The sequence below is a fragment of the Colobus angolensis genome, unplaced genomic scaffold, assembly GCF_000951035.1.
Source record: "Colobus angolensis palliatus isolate OR3802 unplaced genomic scaffold, Cang.pa_1.0 Scaffold359, whole genome shotgun sequence".
In the NCBI taxonomy this organism is placed as follows: Eukaryota; Metazoa; Chordata; class Mammalia; order Primates; family Cercopithecidae; genus Colobus; species Colobus angolensis.
In genome coordinates this window covers 1,753,514-1,774,570 of record NW_012116921.1, presented here as the reverse complement: position 1 = coordinate 1,774,570, position 21,057 = coordinate 1,753,514, and the positions used below count along the sequence as shown (strand labels likewise).

General features: G+C 42.1%; 1 protein-coding gene across 2 annotated transcripts in view; it reads left to right on the top strand.

Moving 5' to 3' along the window:
• The first annotated feature begins 12,547 nt into the window (after positions 1–12,547).
• Positions 12,548–21,057, top strand: part of USP33 (ubiquitin specific peptidase 33) — a 70,361-nt gene continuing 61,851 nt past the window's right edge. For both annotated transcript variants that reach the window (XM_011953162.1, XM_011953161.1), the window contains exon 1: positions 12,548–12,776. The gene's annotated coding sequence lies outside the window, so the exon portion shown is untranslated. The remainder of the gene's footprint in view (positions 12,777–21,057) is intronic.

The following is a 21,057-nucleotide window of genomic DNA, read 5'->3' as shown; positions in this document are numbered from 1 at the left end:
ACTTTGATTGTACATTGTTCTTTTTTTAATAGTCATTCCATATATCATGAGATGCATTGTTAATAGTCATTCCAAATATCGTGAGATGCGAGGAAGTCCCTTGCCCTCCTAAAAGCCACCCCACTTCTCTCTAAGGAGAATGGCCCAGTCCTCTCCTGAGTCCACACAGGGGAGATGATAGCATTGTTATTGTGTAAATTACGTAATGCAAAAGTTTTTTTTTTTTTTTTTTGAGACGGAGCCTCGCTCTGTCGCACAGACTGGAGCGCAGTGGCGCCATCACGGCTCACTACAAGCTCCGCCTGCAGGGCTCAAGCTCCGCCTCCCGAGTTCAAGCTCCACCTCCCGGGTTCACGCCATTCTCCTGCCTCAGCCTCCCAAGTGGCTGGGACTGCAGATGCCCGCCACCTCGCCTGGCTAATTTTGTTTTTGTGTTTCTCGTAGAGACGGCATTTCACCATGCAGTGTTAGCCAGGATGATCTCTATCTCCTGACCTCGTGATTTGCCCGCCTCTGCCTCCCAAACTGCTTGGATTACAGGCGTGAGCCACCATGCCCCGCCGCAAATTTTTTAATCTTTGCCTTAATACTTTTCTATTTTGTTTTATTTTGAATGATCAGTCTTCTTGGCCCCACTTTTTTGTCTCCCAACTTGAGATGTTTGAAGGCTTTTGGTCTCCCTGGGAGTGGGTGGAGGCAGCCAGGGCTTACCTGTACACTGACTTGAGACCAGTTGAATAAAAGTGCACACCTTAAAAAAAAAAAAAAAAAGAACAATCATGGCACACATGGCATATTAAATGAGACTCCTCAGTGGGTCTTTTAACAGAGGCTCCAAAGCTGAGAAAAATAAATGTGAAGTACCCTGAACATTCTAAAAAAGAGAATGCCAAACCATCCCCACAGGACATGCTGGAAGAATGTGAAGCCCATTTAGCAATCCTCAGTTCTCACACACCTCCCAGGAATGATATGTCAGGATTGATGAAAGAAGATTGGGAAAAAAAAAGAAAAAAAAAAAGAAAGAAAGAAGATTGGAGAATAAACATGCCTAGTAGGGCCAGGTTTGGTGGCTCATGCCTGTAATCCCATCACTTTGGGAGGCTGAGGCGGGTGGATCACTTTGAGCCCAGGAGTTCAAGACCAGCTTGGGCAACATGATGAAAGCCAGTCTCTATAAAAATGCAAAAACTAGCTGGGTGTGGTGGGGCACACCTGTAGTGTCAGCTACTCGGGAGGTTGTGGTGGGAGGATGACATGGGAGGGTGATGGCTTGAGCCCAGGAGATGGAGGTTGCTGTGATACAAGATCGTACTACTGTACTCCAGCCAGACCCTGTTTAAAAAAAAAAAAAGCCTAGGAGACAGTTTTCTGGAGTGCTGTGCATTTTTGTTCCCCATCCCCCAAGAGTGGGAAGAAGAGACTGCTTATCCCACACTTTCTCCACCTCAAGTCAAGTAAAGGAACTTTAAGAAATTCAGATGAGTTGACTCTGTGCCCTGGAATTTATGTCACCTGGAAAAGTCTAAAAGCAATAGACTATCTAGAGAAGCCTTTGATGGCAGAACAGAGAGAGAGGCCTACAACAGAAGGGGCCTGTACTTGCAACTTTGCAAGAAAAATTTTCCTGTGGACCATATGAGTGTCACAGAATGTAGCCAGGCTTGAATTACCTTAGAAGGTTGTATCTTCAAACCAGGTTTAAATTGACCATCTAAATAGTCAGCCACAGGTTTTTTTTTTTGGTCCAGGATTGGAGAATGAAACAATAAGAGGTCCCCAGCAAAGGATACAGTCATTGAGGAACACATGAAAGGGACAAGAAAAGAGCCAGCATTTAGCAGTGAGCCACATGCAGAAGGTACCAAAGCCAGGCTTATTTTTATTTATTTTTTTAGATAGAGTCTCGCTCTGTCACCCAGGCTGGCGTGTAATGGCACAATCTTGGCTCACTGCAACCTCCACCCCCTGGGTTTGAGTGATTCTCCTGCCTCAGCCTCCCAAGTAGCTGGGATTACAGGCTTGTGCCACTAGGTCCAGCTAATTTTTCTTTCTTTATGTTTTTTTTTTTTTTTGAGATGGAGTCTCGCTCTGTCGCCCAGGCTGGGGTGCAGTGGCACGATCTTGGGCTCACTGCAAGCTCCTCCTCCCGGGTTCACGCCATTCTCCTGCTTCGGCCTCCCAGTTAGCTGGGACTACAGGCGTCCGCCACCATACCTGGCTAATTTTTTGTATTTTTAGTAGAGACGGGGTTTCACCATGTTAGCCAGGATGGTCTTGATCTCCTGACCTCATGATCTGCCTGCCTTGGCCTCCCAAAATGCTGGGATTACGGGCATGAGCCACTGCGCCTGCTCCTAATTTTTGTATTTTTAGTAGAGACAGGGTTTCACTGTGTTGGCCAGGCTGATCTCAAACTCCTGACCTCAAGTGATCCGCCCACCTCGGTCTCCCAAAGTGTTGGGATTACAGACATGAGCCACCGTGCCCAGCACCAAAGTCAGATTTAATTGCACTGGTTGGGTATATCTGATATTTTATTTAGAATAGTCAGGGTCACTGCTCATTCCAGCTGAAACAATATGTGACCAATGTACTTCATGAATGATTGATTAGTGGAAACTACATTTATCAAGTGACGATATTAAGCCTGAAGAAAGTCGTCAAGCACATTGAGGATGTAAAAGCAATTATATCACCTAAGTAGATGAACACTTTTAGGCAATTTGTAGCTCCAATTAATTTTTCTATTAACTGCAAAAATTTGGCAGTCCCCAGAAATACCTCAGGGCCTCCTTTCAAATGTATACAATGCTATAGGTCACATATTGGTCATTATAGTTTTAGTCTCATTACCCACTGCAAGTTATTTTACAGGACCCTTCTATGACTGAGCTAACCAAGGTATTTAGAACTCAAAGTATGGTTTTAAATGCTAATTTAGAACATGTATTCAGAGTATAGTGGTCTGTACATATCCAAATACTACAGATTCAGTTCCTCAAAAATGTTAAATATAGAGTTATCATATGGTCCAGCAATTCTACTCCTAGGTAATACCCAAGAGAAATGAAACATACATTCATACCAAAACTTGTACATGAATATGCATAGCAACATTATTCTTTTTTTTTTTTGAGACATAGTCTTACTCTGTCACCCAGGCTGGAGTGCAGTGGCACGATCTCGGCTCACTGCAATCTCTGTTTCCCAGGCCCAAGTGATTCTCCCATCTCAGCCTCACGAGTAGCTGGGATTACAGGCACCCCCCATCATGCCAGCTAATTTTTGTATTTTTAGTAGAGAGTGGGTTTCACCACGCTGGCCAGGCTGGTCTTGAACTCCTGGACTCAAGTGATCCTCCAGCCTAGGCTTCCCAAAGTGCTGGGATTACAGGCATGAGACACTGCCTGACCTAGCATCATTATTCTTTTTTTGTTTTTTTTTTTTTGAGATGGAGTCTTACTCTGTTGCCCAGGCTGGAGCAGTGGTGCAATCTCGGGTCACTACAAGCTCTGCCTCCCGGGTTCATGCCATTCTCCTGCTTCAGCCTCCCGAGTAGCTGGGACGCCAGGTGCTTACCACCATGCCTGGCTAATTTTGTTTTTGTATTTTTAGTAGAGATGAGGTTTCACCGTGTTAGCCAGGAGGGTCTCGATCTTCTGACCTCGTGACTCCTGACCTCGTGACTCAATCTCCTGACCTCATGACCTCCTTGGCCTCCCAAAGTGTTGGGATTACAGGCGTGAGCCACTGCGTCTGACCGCAGCAATATTCTTAATGGTCAAAAAGTAGAAACAACTCAAATGTCCATCAACTGATGAATGAATAAATAAAATGTGATATATTCATTTAACACATAATCATTCATATAATCATTTGGTCATAAAAAGGAATCATGAACTGATAAATGTTATAACGTGGACGAATCTTAAAAACATTATGTTAAGTAAAGAAGCCTGTCAGGTGGGGCACGGTGGATCATGCCTGTAATCCCAGCACTTTGGGAGGTGGAGGTGGGCAGATCACTTGAGGTTAGGAGTTCAAGACCAGCCTGGTCAACATGGTGAAACCCCATCTCTACTAAAAATACAAAAATTAGCCGGACGTGGTGGCATGCACCTGTAGTCTCAGTTATTTGGGAGGCTGAGGCAGGAGAATGGCTTAAACTCAGGAGGTGGAGGTTGCAGTAAGTCAAGATTGCACCACTGCACTCCAGCCTGGACGACAGAGGGAGACTCTGTCTCAAAAAAAAAAAAAAAAAAAAAAAAAAGAAGCCTGTCACAAAGACTGTATATTATATATGGTTCTAATTATATGCAATGTCCAGAATAGGTAAATCTATACAAAGAGGAAGCAGCATAGTGATTGCCTAGAGCTGGGAGAGTTGAGGGGAAATTAAAGTGACTGCTGAAGGGTACAGGGTTTCTTTTGGGAATGGTGAAAGGTTCTAAATTTATTTATTTATTTTTTATTTTTATTGTTTATTTTTATTTATTTACTTATTTATTTTTGAGATGGAGTTTCCTTCTGTCACCCAGGCTGTAGTGCAGTGACGTGATCTCAGCTCTCTGCAACCTCTGCCTCCTGGGCTCAAGCAATCCTCCCGCCTGAGCCTCTTGAGTAGCTTGTACTACAGGTATGTACCACCATGCCCAGCTAATTTTTGTATTTTTTAGTACAGACGGGGTTTCTCCATGATGGCCAGGCTGGTCTTGAACTCCTGACCTCAAGTTATCCTCCTGGTTTGACCCTTTTTCAAAAAGAGAGAGAAAGACACCTGTGTTCTTTTGGAAGGTATTTACATCAAAATGTAAAATAACTAATAGACATCATAGAGATTTTTCAAGTTAAGAGCTTAGGTAAATAAGTTTATTCTAAAGTTACTTTAACATAAAGAACAATAAAATTTAAGTTAAACTACAGGGAAACAAGAGTTCATATTTTGCATTTCTAAAAAATCTTACGACTTCAAAACTCTAGAAAACCGTGTGTCATTTCTAAGTTTATATTTTAAAAAGAGCTGCGTCTGCTATGTATATATTTAAATGATGAAAATTTTGAGAATTACAAGAAAATTACTGCTTCTCTAAGTTAAAAAATATATATTGTAATTCATATTTTCCCATTCATTCATCTTTTTCAGTAATAGGTTTATTGATTTGTTCATTTCTTACATTGTGCCTTGTAGTGTGCTGAAGGCTGGAAATACTAGAATGAGTAAGAAAAATTCCTGCCCACAGCTTGGTTCAGGAAATGGAAAAGTGAACAAATCATTGCTATGTGTAATAATGACATTACAGTGTATACTGTATAATCAAGCAGCAATAATAATATCACTAAGGAACATGGTACAGAACACAAGGAAAGATCCACACAGCACAGCAAAGTCAGAAGAGGCTTCCCCTAGGACACGGATGTCCAACCTTTTGACTTCCCTGGGGCACACTGGAAGAAGAATGGCCTTGGGCCATACATAAAATATACTAATATTAACAATAGCTGATGAACTATAAAAAAAAAAAAATGTTCCGTGAAGGTCAGGTGCAGTGACTCATGCCTGTAATACCAGCACTTTAGAAGGCTGAGGCAGGTGGATCACCTGAGGTCAGGAGTTTGAGACCAGCCTGGCCAATATGGTGAAACCCTGTCTTTACTAAAAATACAAAACTGAGTGTGGTAGTGGGCACCTGTAATCACAGCTACTCGGGAGGCTGAGGCAGGAGAATTGCTTGAACCCGGGAGGCAGAGGTTGCAGTAAGCCGAGATCTTGCCATTGCACTCCCACCTGGGCAACAAGAGTGAAACTCTGTCTCAAAAAAAAAAAAAAGTTCCATCCATAATTTTCATGATATCCACTACCATGGATCAGCAAAAAAGTTTTTGCATTCAAAGGGTTGGACATGGCTGCCCTAGAAGGTATCCCTTTAAAGGATAAATGGAATTCACTTTTGAGAGAAAAGGCATTCCCTGTATAAATAAAGTTGCACTAAGTAGGAGAGGCACAAGCAAATGTTTTGCCTTTCAGAAAAACGAAATGCAGGTTACAGTAGCTTGAGGACAGGGTGTTTGATTGGGCATAGCAAAAGACTAGGTAGGTGGAGTAAATTTGGGTCAAACTAAGGCCATGAGGGACTAGGAAGCAAGCAAGGTGCCCAGGTCATATAGTTAGAAGTATTTGCTGGTTCCTGCAAATATAGGGGTCTTAGATATTGCATTCTAGACAATTTATTTGCCTCATCCTAGGACCTTGGTGAGAAAAAAACTCTTTAGGGGCAGGGAAGAGTCACTGAAGACTTACATGACTAGATATAAGTTTTAGAAAGTTATGTTTAGAAGTATGGCATTGGACTAAAGGAGACTGAGAATGGAGTTGGAAAGATATGTGAGGAGGCTACTAAAATAACCCAGGTAAGAATTTAGAGGATCTGTACAGAGGAGCCCTCCTAGGCTCCATCTCCCATGCAGTCACTTAAAAGTCTGTTATTTTAGACTCCTAAGTAACTCTCATGGCCCTTACCTTCCCTTGTCTGAATTCTGCAATAAGTAGCCTGCCTCTACTCTATGTCAGTCATTGCCATCCAAGTAATCCAATACATAAATCTCATTGTGTTGCTTCCTTTCCCAAAGTTATTCATGTCCTTAGAAGAAAAACTACTTAGCAGACAAGGCCACTTATGATCTGCCTCTCTTGTCTAATCTTTTCCCCTAACCCCTGCCCTCAAGCTTTACTTTAGCAATACTGACCCCCTTATAAGTTCCCAACTGCAGTATATTCTTTCTTGCTGATGTGCCTTTGCCTATGCTCCTCCCTCTGCCAAAAATATCCCTCTTCCTCTGGAAGTGTACACTTGAAAACCATTGAGATGTACACTTTAAGTGGATGAATTGTATGGTATGTGAATTATATATCAATAAAGCTGTTATCAAAAAAATTATTACCATTTTTAAGATCAAGAAATTGAGGCTTGAAAAGATTGTGAAAATGGTAAAAGCTGGAGATCTGAAGCTGGAAAATGACCTAGAACATACTTGCACTGCATTGCGTCAGTAGTTATGACAGTGCTGCGCTACTCCAAAAAAAAGGCCTGTGTTCAGTGAGGCACAGTGGCTCACATGTATAATCCTAGCACTTCCGGAGCCCAAAGTGGGCCAAGTGAGAAATTTTACTTGGCCTGTAAGCCAGTATTGGCTATCTATGATATTGTGTCTTCCATTCATCTACTTGATTGTCATGGAAGCTGCCCTGTTCTTCCATGACCCTGACTCTCTGGCTGAATGCTCTTGGACAGGCACTGGACCCAGGTGAAGATAGTAAATCCATTCTTTGGGATTTTTTTTAAACCAGGAACTCTGCTTTTGGAGAAAACTGTAAGATGGCAAATTAGAAAGTGAGTGATGCGCCAGCTACTGTGCCTCATACCTGTAATCCCAGCACTTTGGGAAGCCACGGCAGGCAGATCACTTGAGCCCAGGAGTATGAAACCAGCCTGCGCAATATGGTGAAAACCCATCTCTATAAAAAATACAAAAATTAGCCAGCCGTGGTGGAGTGCCCTTGTAGTCCAATCTTCTTGTGGGGCTGAGATGAGAAGATTGCTTGAACCCAGGAGGTCAAGGCTACAGTAAGCCATGATTGTGCCACTGCCTCCAGTTTGGGTATCAGAGCGATACCCTACCTCAGAAAGAAAGAAAAAAAAAGTGAATGATAAAGAGATCATTAGAAAGCCCTTACATTATTTAAGTCCCTGGGTCTAGCTATCATTCCTTGGATTCTATAAGCCAGTGAGTCTCCTTTTTGCCAAAGATAGAGCATCCAAATTCTGTATCCCAGTTCACTTATGGGCGTCAGGTGGCTTACAGGTATGCCAAAGCAGGGATCCCTGCTGGAAACCTCTAACAGCAAGCATCCTTGTCTGTTGATCCCAGTGTATTATAATTTTCTAAATGACCTGATCTGATACTCTAAGAAAACTCTGAGGAGCACTAGCTTAAACTAGAGCACCAATGCTAAACTGGGGGTGATTTTGCCCCTTGGGCGACTTTCGGCAATGTTTGGAGACATTTTTGTTTGTTATCGCTGGAGGAGGTGCTACTGGGATCTAGTAGGTAAAGACTAAAGACGCTGCTAAACATCCTCCAGTGCACAGGAATCATCCTCCACAACAAAGAATTATTTAATCCAAAATGTCAATGGAGTGTCATTTTTCAGAAACTTTGAGCTAGGGTAACCTGAATCATTACTGTAAGAGTGAACAGATGATAACAGATTCTTGGCAGAGACTTCAAACGTCAGTGCCAAATTACACATCTAAGTTAAGATACCTGCATGATGGGTGGGGAAATAGGTGCTTCCCTCTCATCTCAAGACAAATCTGAGGGGCTTCAAGAGGACCATTTGGAAAAGATGATATGTACCCCTGAATCTTACAGGGATGATATCTGGTAACTGATGTACATTTGAAAAGTTCTAAATCAAGAGGCTGAGGCTGCCTCTGAGCAGAAGATGCATATAGGGCCTGGGTGTGAAGGCTCATGCCTGTAATCCCAGCACTTTGGGAGGCTGAGGCAGGCAGTTCACTTGAGGTCAGGAGTTCAAGACCAGCCTGGCCCAAAATGACAAAACCCTGTCTCTGCTAAAAAAAAAAAAAATACAAAAATTTGCCCGGCATGGTAATGCCTGCCTATAGTCCCAGCTACTCGGGAGGCTGAGGCAGGAGAATCACTTGAACCTGGGAGGCAGAGGTTGCAGTGAGCCAGGACTGTGCCACTGCACTGCAGCGAGACTTTCTCAAAAAAAAAAAAAAAAGTGCATATAGGGCTGATTGGGAAAAGTTCACACTTCTGTGCAAGATACTTGTATACTTTTTGTGGACTAAGTGAGAATCACATGTAGGAGATTTGGACTGAGTCACCTTGAAAGTGGCTGTCCAACAGGACTGTCAGTTTGGATGAGAGGATCCCTGGAAATCAGGGGACTAAGGACTGGGTCATAGCTGGCCATCCAGAAGATACATTGCTGAGCCAAGAGGCTGTAGGTGAGGGTTCCAGTGATGGACTCCATGACAGAAGGGGTCAGCTTCAGACCTCAGCCATACCCAAAAGCCACTGACTGCTAAAACTGTGTCAGTCCAGAAAGATCCTTTCTGTTCTTGTCTTCTACAACTGTGGAGGGGCACAAAACAAAAAACTACTAAGCCAGGGAGAAGAGAGAACAAGGTAGAGGAAGTGGTAGATAATTTTTGATATTGCACTGGGCAGGATTTTTTTCTAATACTAGGGGTAAAAGGCCGTATTTTTTATTACTATAAAATCACTGGAGGACTTTTTTTTTTTTCCTGACAGAGAGGGTCTTGCTCTGTCACCAAGTTGGAGTACAGTGGCATGATTATAGCTCACTCACTGCAGCCTCAAACTCCTGGGCTCAAGAGATCCTCCCGCCTCAGCCTCCGGAGTAGCTGTACTACAGACATGTACCGTCACATCCTGGTATTATTTTTAAAAATTTTTTGTAGAGACAGGATTTCACTTTGTTGACCAGGCTGCTCTCGAACTCCTGATCTCAATTGATCCTCCCACCTTGGCTTTGAAAAGTGCTGGATTATAGGCATGAGCCAACACACCTGGCCTGGTGCACTTTTTAATTACATGACAGTGAGTGGAAAAGCAAAAATGCATTGCCTAAGATTTCTTTTAAAATATAATTTTTTCTTTCTTTTTTGTTTTTGTTTTTTGAGAGACAGGGTCTTGCTCTATTGTCCAGGCTGGAGTGAGGTGGCACAATCATGACTCATGGTAGTCTTAATTTCCTGGGCTCAAGTGATTCTCCCACCTCACCCTCCATAGTAGCTGGGACTATAGGCATGATCCACCATGCCCGGCTAATTGTTTCATTTTTTTGTAGAGACAGGGTTTCGCCATGTTGCCCAGGCTGGTCTTGAACTGTGGGCTCAAGCAGCCGCAGCCTCCCAAAGTGTTGGGATTACAGGCATGAGCTACTGCGCCCAGCCCAAAAACATATTTTATTTTATTTTATTTTGAGATGGAGTTTTGCTCTTGTTGCCCAGGCTAGAGTGCAGTGGTGCCATCTCAGCTCACTGCAACCTCCGCCTCCCAGGTTCAAGCGATTTTCCTGCCTCAGCCTGCCGAGTAGCTGGGATTATAGGTGCCCGCCACCACACTCAGCTAATTTTTGTATTTTTGGTAGAGACGGAATTTCACCATGTTGGCCAGGCTGGTCTCGAACTCCTGACCTCAGGTGATCTGCCCACCTTGGCCTTCCAAAGTGCTGGGATTATAGTCGTGAGCCACTGTGCCTGGCCCAAAAACATATTTTAAAGCCCCAGCTTAAATTAGGTTTCTCAATAGTGGCACAAATGATGTCTGGGACTCTCTTGTAACATCAATGCAAAGGAATGTGACTAATTCTTTCTCCTACCAATCTTCCTCAGAAATACTGCCAACTATCCACTCAGGGGACAAAACCACCCCCAGTTGAGTGCCAACCAGTTTTTGAGTCCTTCAATGCTAGGCTCTGGGAATATTATGAATAAGATAAATAGTCACTGCTCCCATTGAGGAGTTCAGGAGAGACAGGCAAAAAATTAAGTACACCAAAACATTTAAGATAATTACAAATTATAATACATTCTCTAAAGGAAACAAGCAGGATGCTGAAATGGGAAATAATGGGGTGAAGAGTGCTGTGTTAAACAGAGAATATCTAGGTAGGAGTTAGCCAGGTGAATGAGGGATAGAGGTTGGGAGTATCTGTAAAATTGTCTCTACGGAAACAGCGTTTACAAAGTTTTATTTAGTATCAGGTACATAAGCACCAAAATGTATATTTTCTACATTGCTATTTTTTATTTGCCATTACTCAGTTACAAAAATGAGAAGGTATTTGTTTTTGATATGACCATTCAATTGTCTTCCTCCCTCCCTGTTTCTATCTCTCCTTTTCTTCTTTTTCTTCTTACTCTTAATTTCTTCTTTTTTCTCCCTTTCATTAGAAGAGACTTCTTTTCTTTCTTTTTCTTCCTACTTTTCATTTCTTCTTTTTTCTCCCTTTCATTAGAAGAGACTTCAGTACCCGGTCTGATGCACAACTCTAAGTTGTACTATTTACATTATATTCTCCATGAATGGCACCTCTAGAATTCTGTTTCAGAATCAGTGTGACTCAGCTGGGTGTCCACATACCCTCTAGAATTCTACTCCAGAATCAGTGACTCAGCAGGGTGTCCACACTTTGGAATGTATAATCTATTCTCTCAAGGGGATGTTGATTGATTTATTTCCTAATGATAGTGTTCTTCCTTATAAGCCATTATAAGCCATTAGGAAATATTGTTTGAAGAAAAGTAAAAGCTAAGCAATCTGGACTGTGGGATAAAAGGATACATATAAATACCCAAGGGCGAGAGGCAGGAATTCACTGAAGTTAAAAGTGGGAGAGGTATTGCATTGTATTCTATCAGAGTGCATTTGTTTTATGAGAACTTGTCCACTGCAAGGACTTTACTTGGTGTCCACCTGAGAAGTACTTGCCTACTATTATGTAGGCACTAGTCTCGAATTCCCGATCTCAGGTGATCTGCCTGGCTGGGCCTCCCAAAGTGCTGGGATTATAGACATGAACCATGGTGCCTGCCCGTGAAACTTCTATTCTGTGAAATTTCTATTCTCCTCAGTGAACCCAGCATAGGTGATCATTTGTGGTGCAAATTGAGGCCTGAGTGTCAATGCCTACATAGAATTTTGTATCATGGCTAATTTATTTCATTTTTACCATAAAATAAGTAGAAGCTTTTATATTTTCTACCTATTCCAATGGAGATTGAGCATCTTGCATGATACTTGGGTACATGTTCCCATTTTGCAGACCAAAAAGTCAGATGTCATGAGACAGATTGAAACTGGCAATTTTAACAATTTTTAAAATTAATTTAACCTTTTTTATTCATAGATTTGAACTTCAATCGAGTGCATTTTAACAGTTACATGATTAGAAGGCAAGACTCCTTCAATGCTCCAGGCGCTAAGCAGATACTAAGGTTTCAATAAATATTTGCTTTGATCATCTTGATTTTGACCTAAGGGGAAAATGGTGAGATAAATTTCTTCTTTGCATAGATGGAAAAGGGAAACATAATTGCTTTCAGAGAATCTAGGTCTTAAGAAGTTGGGGGAAGACAGATGAGAGGAGGAAATACATTGTTGAATTGGGATAAGTTAAGTCTAATATTTCTTTGCACAAAGTTGGAAACCTGAGGCCCTTCAGTGGCCAGCCTTAATGCAGTTTTTGTAATGCATCGAGACAAGACCTTATAATGGTCGTAGTGTGTGACTGTGAAAGAGGAGGAGAAAACATGAAAAAAACGAAAAAAAAGCTCACAGCCTCAAACTGCTGCACATACGCTGTACAATGAGTTTGCAGTCAGAACAGGGAGCCGGCCTGGGTCCCCGTACCTGGGCCTGACCCCCGTGGCCCCGCCCCTGGGGCGGGCTCCCTTTGAGGCTCCGCCCCCACCTTCCCTGACGCCCGAGACGCCTGGGGCGACCCCGGAGACACCGGAAGGAGCCGTGGCTGCTGCGGGAAGTCGCCGGTTCGGGAGGCGGACACCCCGAGGGCTGCGCTGCGGGGCTGTTTTCCGGCCCTCTTGACGCGACACTGCCCCTCTCCGAGGGCTGAGAAGGAAAAGAGGAGCTTGCGGAGGTGCGGCTGCAGGCCGCTGTTGGTCGCGCTGGCGGGTCCCGCAGGCCAGGCCGTGGAGGTGAGCGCGGCGCTGCTGGGAGGGGCGCGGGGCCGAAGGGCGTTTCGCTCGCCTCCGGGGGCCGGTCTCCGTTCTCGCTTCAGCGCGCCAGGGCTGCGGCCGCTGCAGCAGCCTCTTTTTCTTGGTCCTGGATGGTAGTGGGTGCGCGGGCGGGAAGAAGGCCTCGGCCCCTCGGTGCTCTGCGTTGCGGAGATAATCTAGTGGTCGTCCTGTCGGGGGTTGGTGGAGGCTGGGAACCGGTCGTTGATTTGAGGAAGGGTCCTCGGGGGTTCTTCTCTGGAAGCGGGAGGGGCAGGTGAGCCCGAGAGAGGGGGGCTCTGCTCCCTTCCTCGGTCTCCCCACTCAGGCTTGCCAGTCCCTCTCGGTGGGCGACTGAGAGCCCTGCAGCGCGCCAGTCCCTGGGTTCTGGTTTCGCTTTGCGGCGCTGTTGAGGGGGCCGGCCCCGTTTTTTGTTGTTGTGAACGGAAAAACCGAGGTGTCATCGTCCCTGGAATTTTTCTTCGACCAATGTTTGATCCTGATTGAGAGGTTACCCCTTACCTTCTGTCCATCTGCAGCCTTTGTTTGGTTGAAAGATCCATAGTGTGTGGTTTCCCAGACCTTTACTTATATTTCTCATATACAAAACGCTCTTCATTTGAATATTTACAGGGTTTTACGTTGAGCTGTTGGACGATGAGATTTTCCTGGGTGTTTTGCACTCAAGTACGGTTGGAGTTTACATTCTCATAGAATCAATATTAGGCCTGGAAAATTGAGCCAGAGGGTGAAATATTGGCAGGAGCATAGACTTAAATTGAGGGTGAATTTTACCGTAACGATCTCTAGGCCTTTTGCTTAATAAATATGTGGATTTCGAGAATCTTTAAGTTTAATCAGACTATTTTCCTTTAAGAAAAACGTTACAAAAAGTACGAGGCCGTCCTAGTTCCCTTTCTCTTACTGTCTCATCTGAAAAGGTCTGACCAAGTCACATTATCGTCATAGACTGATTTGAACATAATACAAATATTGTTGGTGAATTCATGCTATTTTAAATAAGGGAGAAAATAGGAATCTTAGTGAAAGAATGCTAGTTTTAAGAAAAATAATAGAAATAGTTACACAATGCTAGGAGCTTTGTATTATTTCATTGCTTTGGCAGGATTGAAAGAAAGGTCAGGGCTGGACTCATGCCTGTAATCCCAGCACTCTGGGAGGCCCAAGCGGGCGGGTCACGAGGTCAGGAGATCGATAGCATCCTGGCTAACACGGTGAAACCCGTCTGTACTAAAAAATATAAAAAATTAGCCCAGCGTGGTGGCAGGCGCCTGTAGTCCCAGCTACTTGGGAGGCTGAGGCAGGAGAATGGCATGAACCCAGGAGGCAGAGCTTACAGTGAGTCGAGATCATGCCTCTGCACTCCAGCCTGGGCGACAGAGCGAGGCTGTGTCTCAAAAAAAAAAAAAAAAAAGAAAGTACAGTACGAAAAATATGATTGGAATAAAATATTTGACCTAATATGTGCAAGAGGGATAGTCTACTTGAGATTGCTTCCTATTTATATAGATCTGGTTTATGGCCAGCTTTCACTTTTTTTCTGTCTTTTCTGAACTTTTTGTAACTTAACAATAAGCAAATCTTTTTATACAACTGCAGTTTAATGACGTTAGATTGTAGTAAATAGGTGATTTTAAATATTTGAAATTCAGAATTAAGGAGATGATGATTCTTACATTTATGTAGTACTATTAGAATTTTCAGTGACCTTTCACTTACACAGTCTTACTTGATCCTCATGCCAGTCCTCTGAGTCTGGAATGCCAAGAAATAAAGTCTTTCCCCATCACAGAAACATTTCAAGATTGTGTAAGGATCAGAATTTCGTAAAGCCTGAAATAATGTTGCCAAAGCAGCTTTTGATACGGATTGGGAATTCAGATAGATTAAGATGGGAGCATTGTGAACTATAACATGTGACAGACTGAGGACTCTTCACAAGAAAATGAAGTACATAAAATGCTGAAAGACTTTTGGTGAGAAATGTGAAATGTAACCATTTCTAAAAAGGAAGGGAATATGTAACAGCTCTATTTAGTGTAGTTTTTAAACTTTAAAAGTGTACATGTGTCTGCGGGAGCATTTTGATAAGTGGGAAAACTCTAAAGACTGTGAGATGAATACAGTTGCTTTTAACTATCTACAAAAATGCACATGAATTTTGTGCTATGTTGTATACTGAGAACTAGTCTTTAAGAAGCAATAGGTGTATCAAAATAAATGGTGCTCTCAAATGTTCAGAAGGGCTAAGTTAGGTCAATATTTTGAGTCTACCAGGGCAAGGCCCTTTGGGAAACAAAAAGAAAGGAACGTGGTTTCTGTCTTCAAAGAGCTTGTTGTCAAGTGAGGCAGTTTTTTACACAACAATAGCAAATGCCTTATGAGTTTTTTAAAAAGTTCTTTAGGAATTTAGGTGAGGTAGACATTACTTGTGATTGGAGCTTGGTGAAGATAGTAGTTGAGATGACTGAGCTTTGAAAGGTAAATATTGGAGGATATTTATAATGTGAACAGATTGATGAGCTCCTTGAAGGGTACAACTTATATTTGAGAAAACATCAGTAGAACAGTTTGGCTGATATTCATAGTTTATGTAAGTTAATAATAAGAGATAAAGAAGACATTATGAAAGACTTCACTGAAGGTGTTTGATTAGAAGAGGTGTGTGATCCACATGAAAGAAGAATGAGCTGTAATTGTTAGAAGATTGAAACTAGAAGAGTGCTGGGGTGGCTTTATGTTAAGCTAGATTGTGACCATTATTTTTGTAGCCTTTATGGTTTCTCTGAAGTGCATCTTGAACTCGGACCTGAATGACATGGGTGCAGGTGAGATGCTATAAAGCACAAGTAAGGAAGCAGGTAGAATCAGCGAAGGAGGAAAAAAGGTCAGTAATGGAAGGCCAACTGGAGGCTGCTTAAGCCTTTGGAGATTTTTGTGTAACTGCCTCAGAGTTTTGTATAACTGCCCCAAATGAAGGGGAGCTGGGTGGTTTTGCACCTACAGTCAATCCTCACTGATTAAGATTGCCTTTACCTAAAAGGCTCCCAGAACTTTCCAGGTACACTGGCTAGGTAGGGCTCGACAAGCTCTGGTTAGCTGAGGAGAGAAGTGGTTGAGATGGGAAGCTGTCAGTGTGTTTGGAAACTGTTCATACCAGCTACAAGTAAACATTGAAGTGAGCTGAAAGGAGATGGTCCAGGTATCAACTCTCTGTCTTAACAGGCATTCTCATTGAATAATCCAGATGTGAAATAAAAGCCTCAATTTAGATGGAGACCTAGAAGAAATGTGGGTTGAAATGTGGTGAAAAGAGCAGAATTTAGAAACTGATAGAAAGTAAGGAGGGGAGCCAGGTGCTGTGGCTTGATCATGTAGTCTTAATCACTTGGGAGGCTGAAACAGGAGATTCGCTTGAGCCCGGAAGTTCACATCCAACCTGGGCAACATAGAGAGGCTACCATCTCGAAAAAAGTAAATGAAAAAAGTAAGGAGGGATCTAAGATGGTACTGAGGTTTAAAAGTTAGATAACTTGTGAAGAAGAAGGGTTGACAGAAGGACACTGACTTCCAAATTAGTTTTTTAAGGAAAGTAAAAGAATTGGACAGTATTTAGGAGAGGGATGATAAAAGTGTTGATGACCAGTCATTCAAAAGGAAAGCAGGGTAGAGACTTGAACAGTGCTGCCATCCCCACAAACTTACAATGTCTGGCCCATGCTTGATTATAAGCATTTGTTAAATTAATTTCTGTTTCCCAGGACTTAGTGCAGTCCTGAAATATAGTAATGTGGTGAAACTGTAGGGCTGAATGTGACCTAAAATAAGACCACTTCCCACAGGTTTTAACTGTTTATAAAATCCTAGAAGAGGAATTTCTTATGTATTTTATTTTTTTGAGAAAGGGTCTCACGCTGTTGCCCAGGCTAGAGTGCAGTGGTGCGATCTTGGCTCACTGCAACCTCCACCTCCTGCGTTCAAGCAGTTCTCCCCACTCAGCCTCTGGAGTAGCTGAGATTACAGGCACATGCCACCATGCCCAGCTAATTTTTGTATTTTTTGGTAGAGATGGGGGTTTTACCATGTTGGCCAGGCTGGTCTCAAACTCCTTACCTCAAGTGACGCACCCACCTTGGACTCCCAAAGTGCTGGGATTACAGGTGTGAGCTACCATGTCTGGCCGGAATTTCTTATATTTTTTTATGGAAGCGTTACTGTGTTTAGATGAATCAGTTTTGATTAGTTTTAAAATCAATATTATAGTCTGGTAAACAATAAAAAAATTGATAATTTCTTTTACGGTGGTTCTCATTTGACTATGGTGGTAGCATTTGTTTTCTCATAGTCCTTATTTCTTTTCTGTTTTTGCTAACAAGCTGAAATGAAGATTTAGGTTTTTCCATGTTTCTATCTGGTTTACATGAATTTTTTTTTTTCTTTTTCTTTTTGAGACAGAGTCTTGCTCTGTCACCCAGGCTGGAGTGCAGTGGCGTGATCTTGGCTCACTGCAATCTCCACCTCCCAGGTTTAAGCAATTCTCCTGCCTCAGCCTCCCGAGTACCTGGGTCTACAGGCGCCTGCCACCACGCCCGGCTAATTTTTTGTATTTTTAGTGGAGGTGGGGTTTCACCATGTTAGCGACGATGGTCTCGATCTCCTGACCTCGCGATCCGCCTGCCTTGGCCTCCCAAAGTGCTGGGATTACAGGCATGAGCCCCCGCGCCCGGCTACATGAATGTTTTTAATGACTATTCCATAATGCCAGTATATTGTTGTTTAACTCTTCATCTTGCTCAAAAGTGAGACTTAGAGTGAAAATTATCATCAGCTTGAGACTCTATTAGAACTCTGTCATATTCATTAATTCATTTCTATTTCCTCTCTCTTGTTCCAGTATTTCTCAAAATTATTTCAGTGAGATAAGGCTAGAATTGACCATATTTTGCCATTCATTATTGTACAGATTTAAAAAAATCTTTGTAGGAAATGCTAATTAATATTTACAAATCTCATTTAGAGGATGTTATTTGGAATGAAGATTGCCAGACTGAAGCTATACTTTAGTATTATTGTGGTAATGTTAAGAATAGATTCTAGAACACATAGATTGTAGCTAGAGAAATCAGGATACTGCGTATTTCTTTTAATAGACTTAAGGCTGTCATTAATTAGACTCTTAAGGATCAATGCGACAGATTTTTCTAGTAAAAGAGAAATAAAAAGATTAGCACTACATTTCTCTTTCTGTGTTGTGGTTTTGAATGAAAATGGAGAATGATTAGGTAAGTATTATAGGACTTTGTGAGTATTCAAATCCTCACAGAGGTTTGAATGATTTTATTCTCAGAGTATTTGTTTAAAGGGCAAGAAACAGTTATTTAAAATGCTTGTCAGCTGATTTTGTTCGTGAAAAGTCTCCCTGAACACTTACTGTGGACTGAGAATAAAATAAACTTTTCTGCTTGTTGTTGCACTCTTCAGTGATAACTTCCTTCCATTCATCAATTTTTTTGGCTTGCTTTTGTTGGTAGCAATGATAAATATGGAAAGATAAACCATAAGCTTATTACTTCATTGTATTTTTGCTATTAAATAATTTTAAAGTGTAATATTTAATATGGTACTGCTGGAATAGTACTGGTGGAACCATAGTCTAGATTGAAACTGTTGAAAGACAAATCAATTTTTTTTATAATTATAGAATCTTAATTCTAAGTTTTTAGTGCAAAGTGCTTGCTGTCCTTTGAAACACCTCTGACAGTTATCCGATCTCTGTGTAACAGTTACGGGGAACATGCTCCTTCCATGAAAGTTCATCTATATTTGAACCAAAGTCTTCACCATCGATTGGATATGCTGTTCTGACTTTCTCAAGTTGCATAGAAAAGAAAGGATCCCTTTGGTCATCATGTTCAATTGGAACATGTGTATCAAGTCCTGGCATCTTTTGCCTTCTGCTGTTTAGACATCCATGCTTTCAGTTCTTAATGGTTGACATTTACTGAGTACTTACTATATCACCCTCTTCTAAGTACTTTATGTATACTAATATATAATTATATATTAACATGTGTAATTATATAATTGGTTAAAGTATTATATATTAATCTTCTCCAAAACTCTATGAAGTAGATATTTGTAATTAGATCAGTTTTTTAGATGAGGGAACTAAGGCAAAGAGAAGAAACTTACCACTGGTCCCAAATCTAGGAGATAGTAGAGTCTTGCTCCAGAAACTTTGCTCTCAGCACAGTGCTATCTTATACAGTTTTCAAATTATTTCTTTTAAGATTTTCTATGAGAGGCACTTTTATTCTGTAGCTTTTAGTATTCTTCTTAAATAAAATACTGTATTCCAGATATAATCTGCTTAGTTTATGAGTACATTAGTTTATGAGTGGCTACTCTTCTTTTTTAGAAAATTATTTTTCTGGCCGGGCGCGGTGGCTCAAGCCTGTAATCCCAGCACTTTGGGAGGCCGAGATGGGCGGATCACGAGGTCAGGAGATCGAGACCATCCTGGCTAACACGGTGAACCCTCGTCTCTACTAAAAGAATACAAAAAACTAGCCGGGCGAGGTAGCGGGCGCCTGTAGTCCCAGCTACTCGGGAGGCTGAGGCAGGAGAATGGCGTAAACCCGGGAGGCGGAGCTTGCAGTGAACTGAGATCTGGCCACTGCACTCCAGCCTGGGCGGCAGAGCGAGACTCCGTCTCAAAAAATAAAAAGAAAATTATTTTTCTTTTCCCCTTTTCACTATTCAATTAAAAAATTATTTTTTTTTTGTAAAGATGGGGAATGGGTATCACTCCGTTGCCTAGGCTGGTCTTGAACTCTTGGCCTCAAGCGATCCTCATGCCCCTGCCTCCCAAAGTCCTGGGATAGACTGGTTACTCTTTTTATTCTGAAACCTTGAAACCTATTGTTCTGTTGATGAATTGAGTAGGAATTGCTACTTCTTCAAGGGTCTATAATCCAAATACCTGACCCCTTTTTTTGGTCTCAGTTTATATGGTAGATTCTTTGAACCCTAATGTCGAATATCACATCCATCATTATTAAATTTCGTCCTGTTAATTTTAGCTTATTTTTTGAGACGGAATTTTGCTCTTGTCGCCCAGACTGGAGTGCAGTGGCATGATCTTGGCTCACTGCGACCTCCTCCTCCCAGGTTCGAGCGATTTCCCTGCCTCAGCTTCCCAGGTAGCTGGGACTACAGACGTGCACCACCACGCCCTGCTACTTTTTTGTGTTTTTAGTAGGGACGAGGTTTCATCATGTTGGCCAGGCTGATCTCGAACTCTTGACCTTAGGTGATCCATCGACCTCGCAAAGTGCTGGGATTACAGGTGTGAGCCACCGCACCCAGCCAATTTTAGCTTATTTTTAAAAACTAGCTTAATTTTTCTTTAAAACCTTATTTTTATAATTTTAAGTTTATATTTTACTAGCCTGCCTTCTGTAGCTTTGTCCAGGTTATTATTAAAAATATTGAACCGTTCTGACACCTGCTAGTGAAGACCTCCTGCATTCATATTAATCTTATATGTAACTATTAAATAGCTACCAATCCTTCTGACATAAATTTTTTTCTCTGTAATGTGAATCTGACTTTTTATGAAGAGCTTTACTTTTTGGAATAGACTAGGCAATGGAATTCAGGCAGTTTCTCAATATTAAAAGCTCTTCCTCAGGTTACCAACTATGTCCTAATGTGTAATTATTATATTAAGGCCAGGCACAGTAACTCACTCCTGTAATCCCAGCACTTTGGGAGGCCGAGGTGGGTGGATCACTTGAGGCCGGAAGTTTGAGACCAGTATGGGTAACATGGTGAAACTCCGTCTCTGCTAAAAATACAAAAATTTAACTGGATGTGGTGACACATGCCTGTAATCCCACCTACTCAGGTGGGTGAGGCATGACAATTGCTTGAACCTGGGAGGGAGAAGTTGCAAGTGAGCTAAGATTGTGCCACTGCACTCCAGCTGGGGCGACAGAGTCTAAAAAAAAATTATATTAATAACGTGGTTCCCTGTGCTTTTCCTAATATTAAAATTTGAATAGCTGATTATCTTCTATTAGGATAAGGGGTCAGAATTTCAAGCTGAAATTTGGAGATTGTACTACTAAAATATTCCCCCCTTAAAAGTAATATCTTTGGGCCGGGCACAGTGGCTCAAGCCTGTAATCCCAGCACTTTGGGAGGCCGAGGCGGGCGGATCATGAGGTCAGGAGATTGA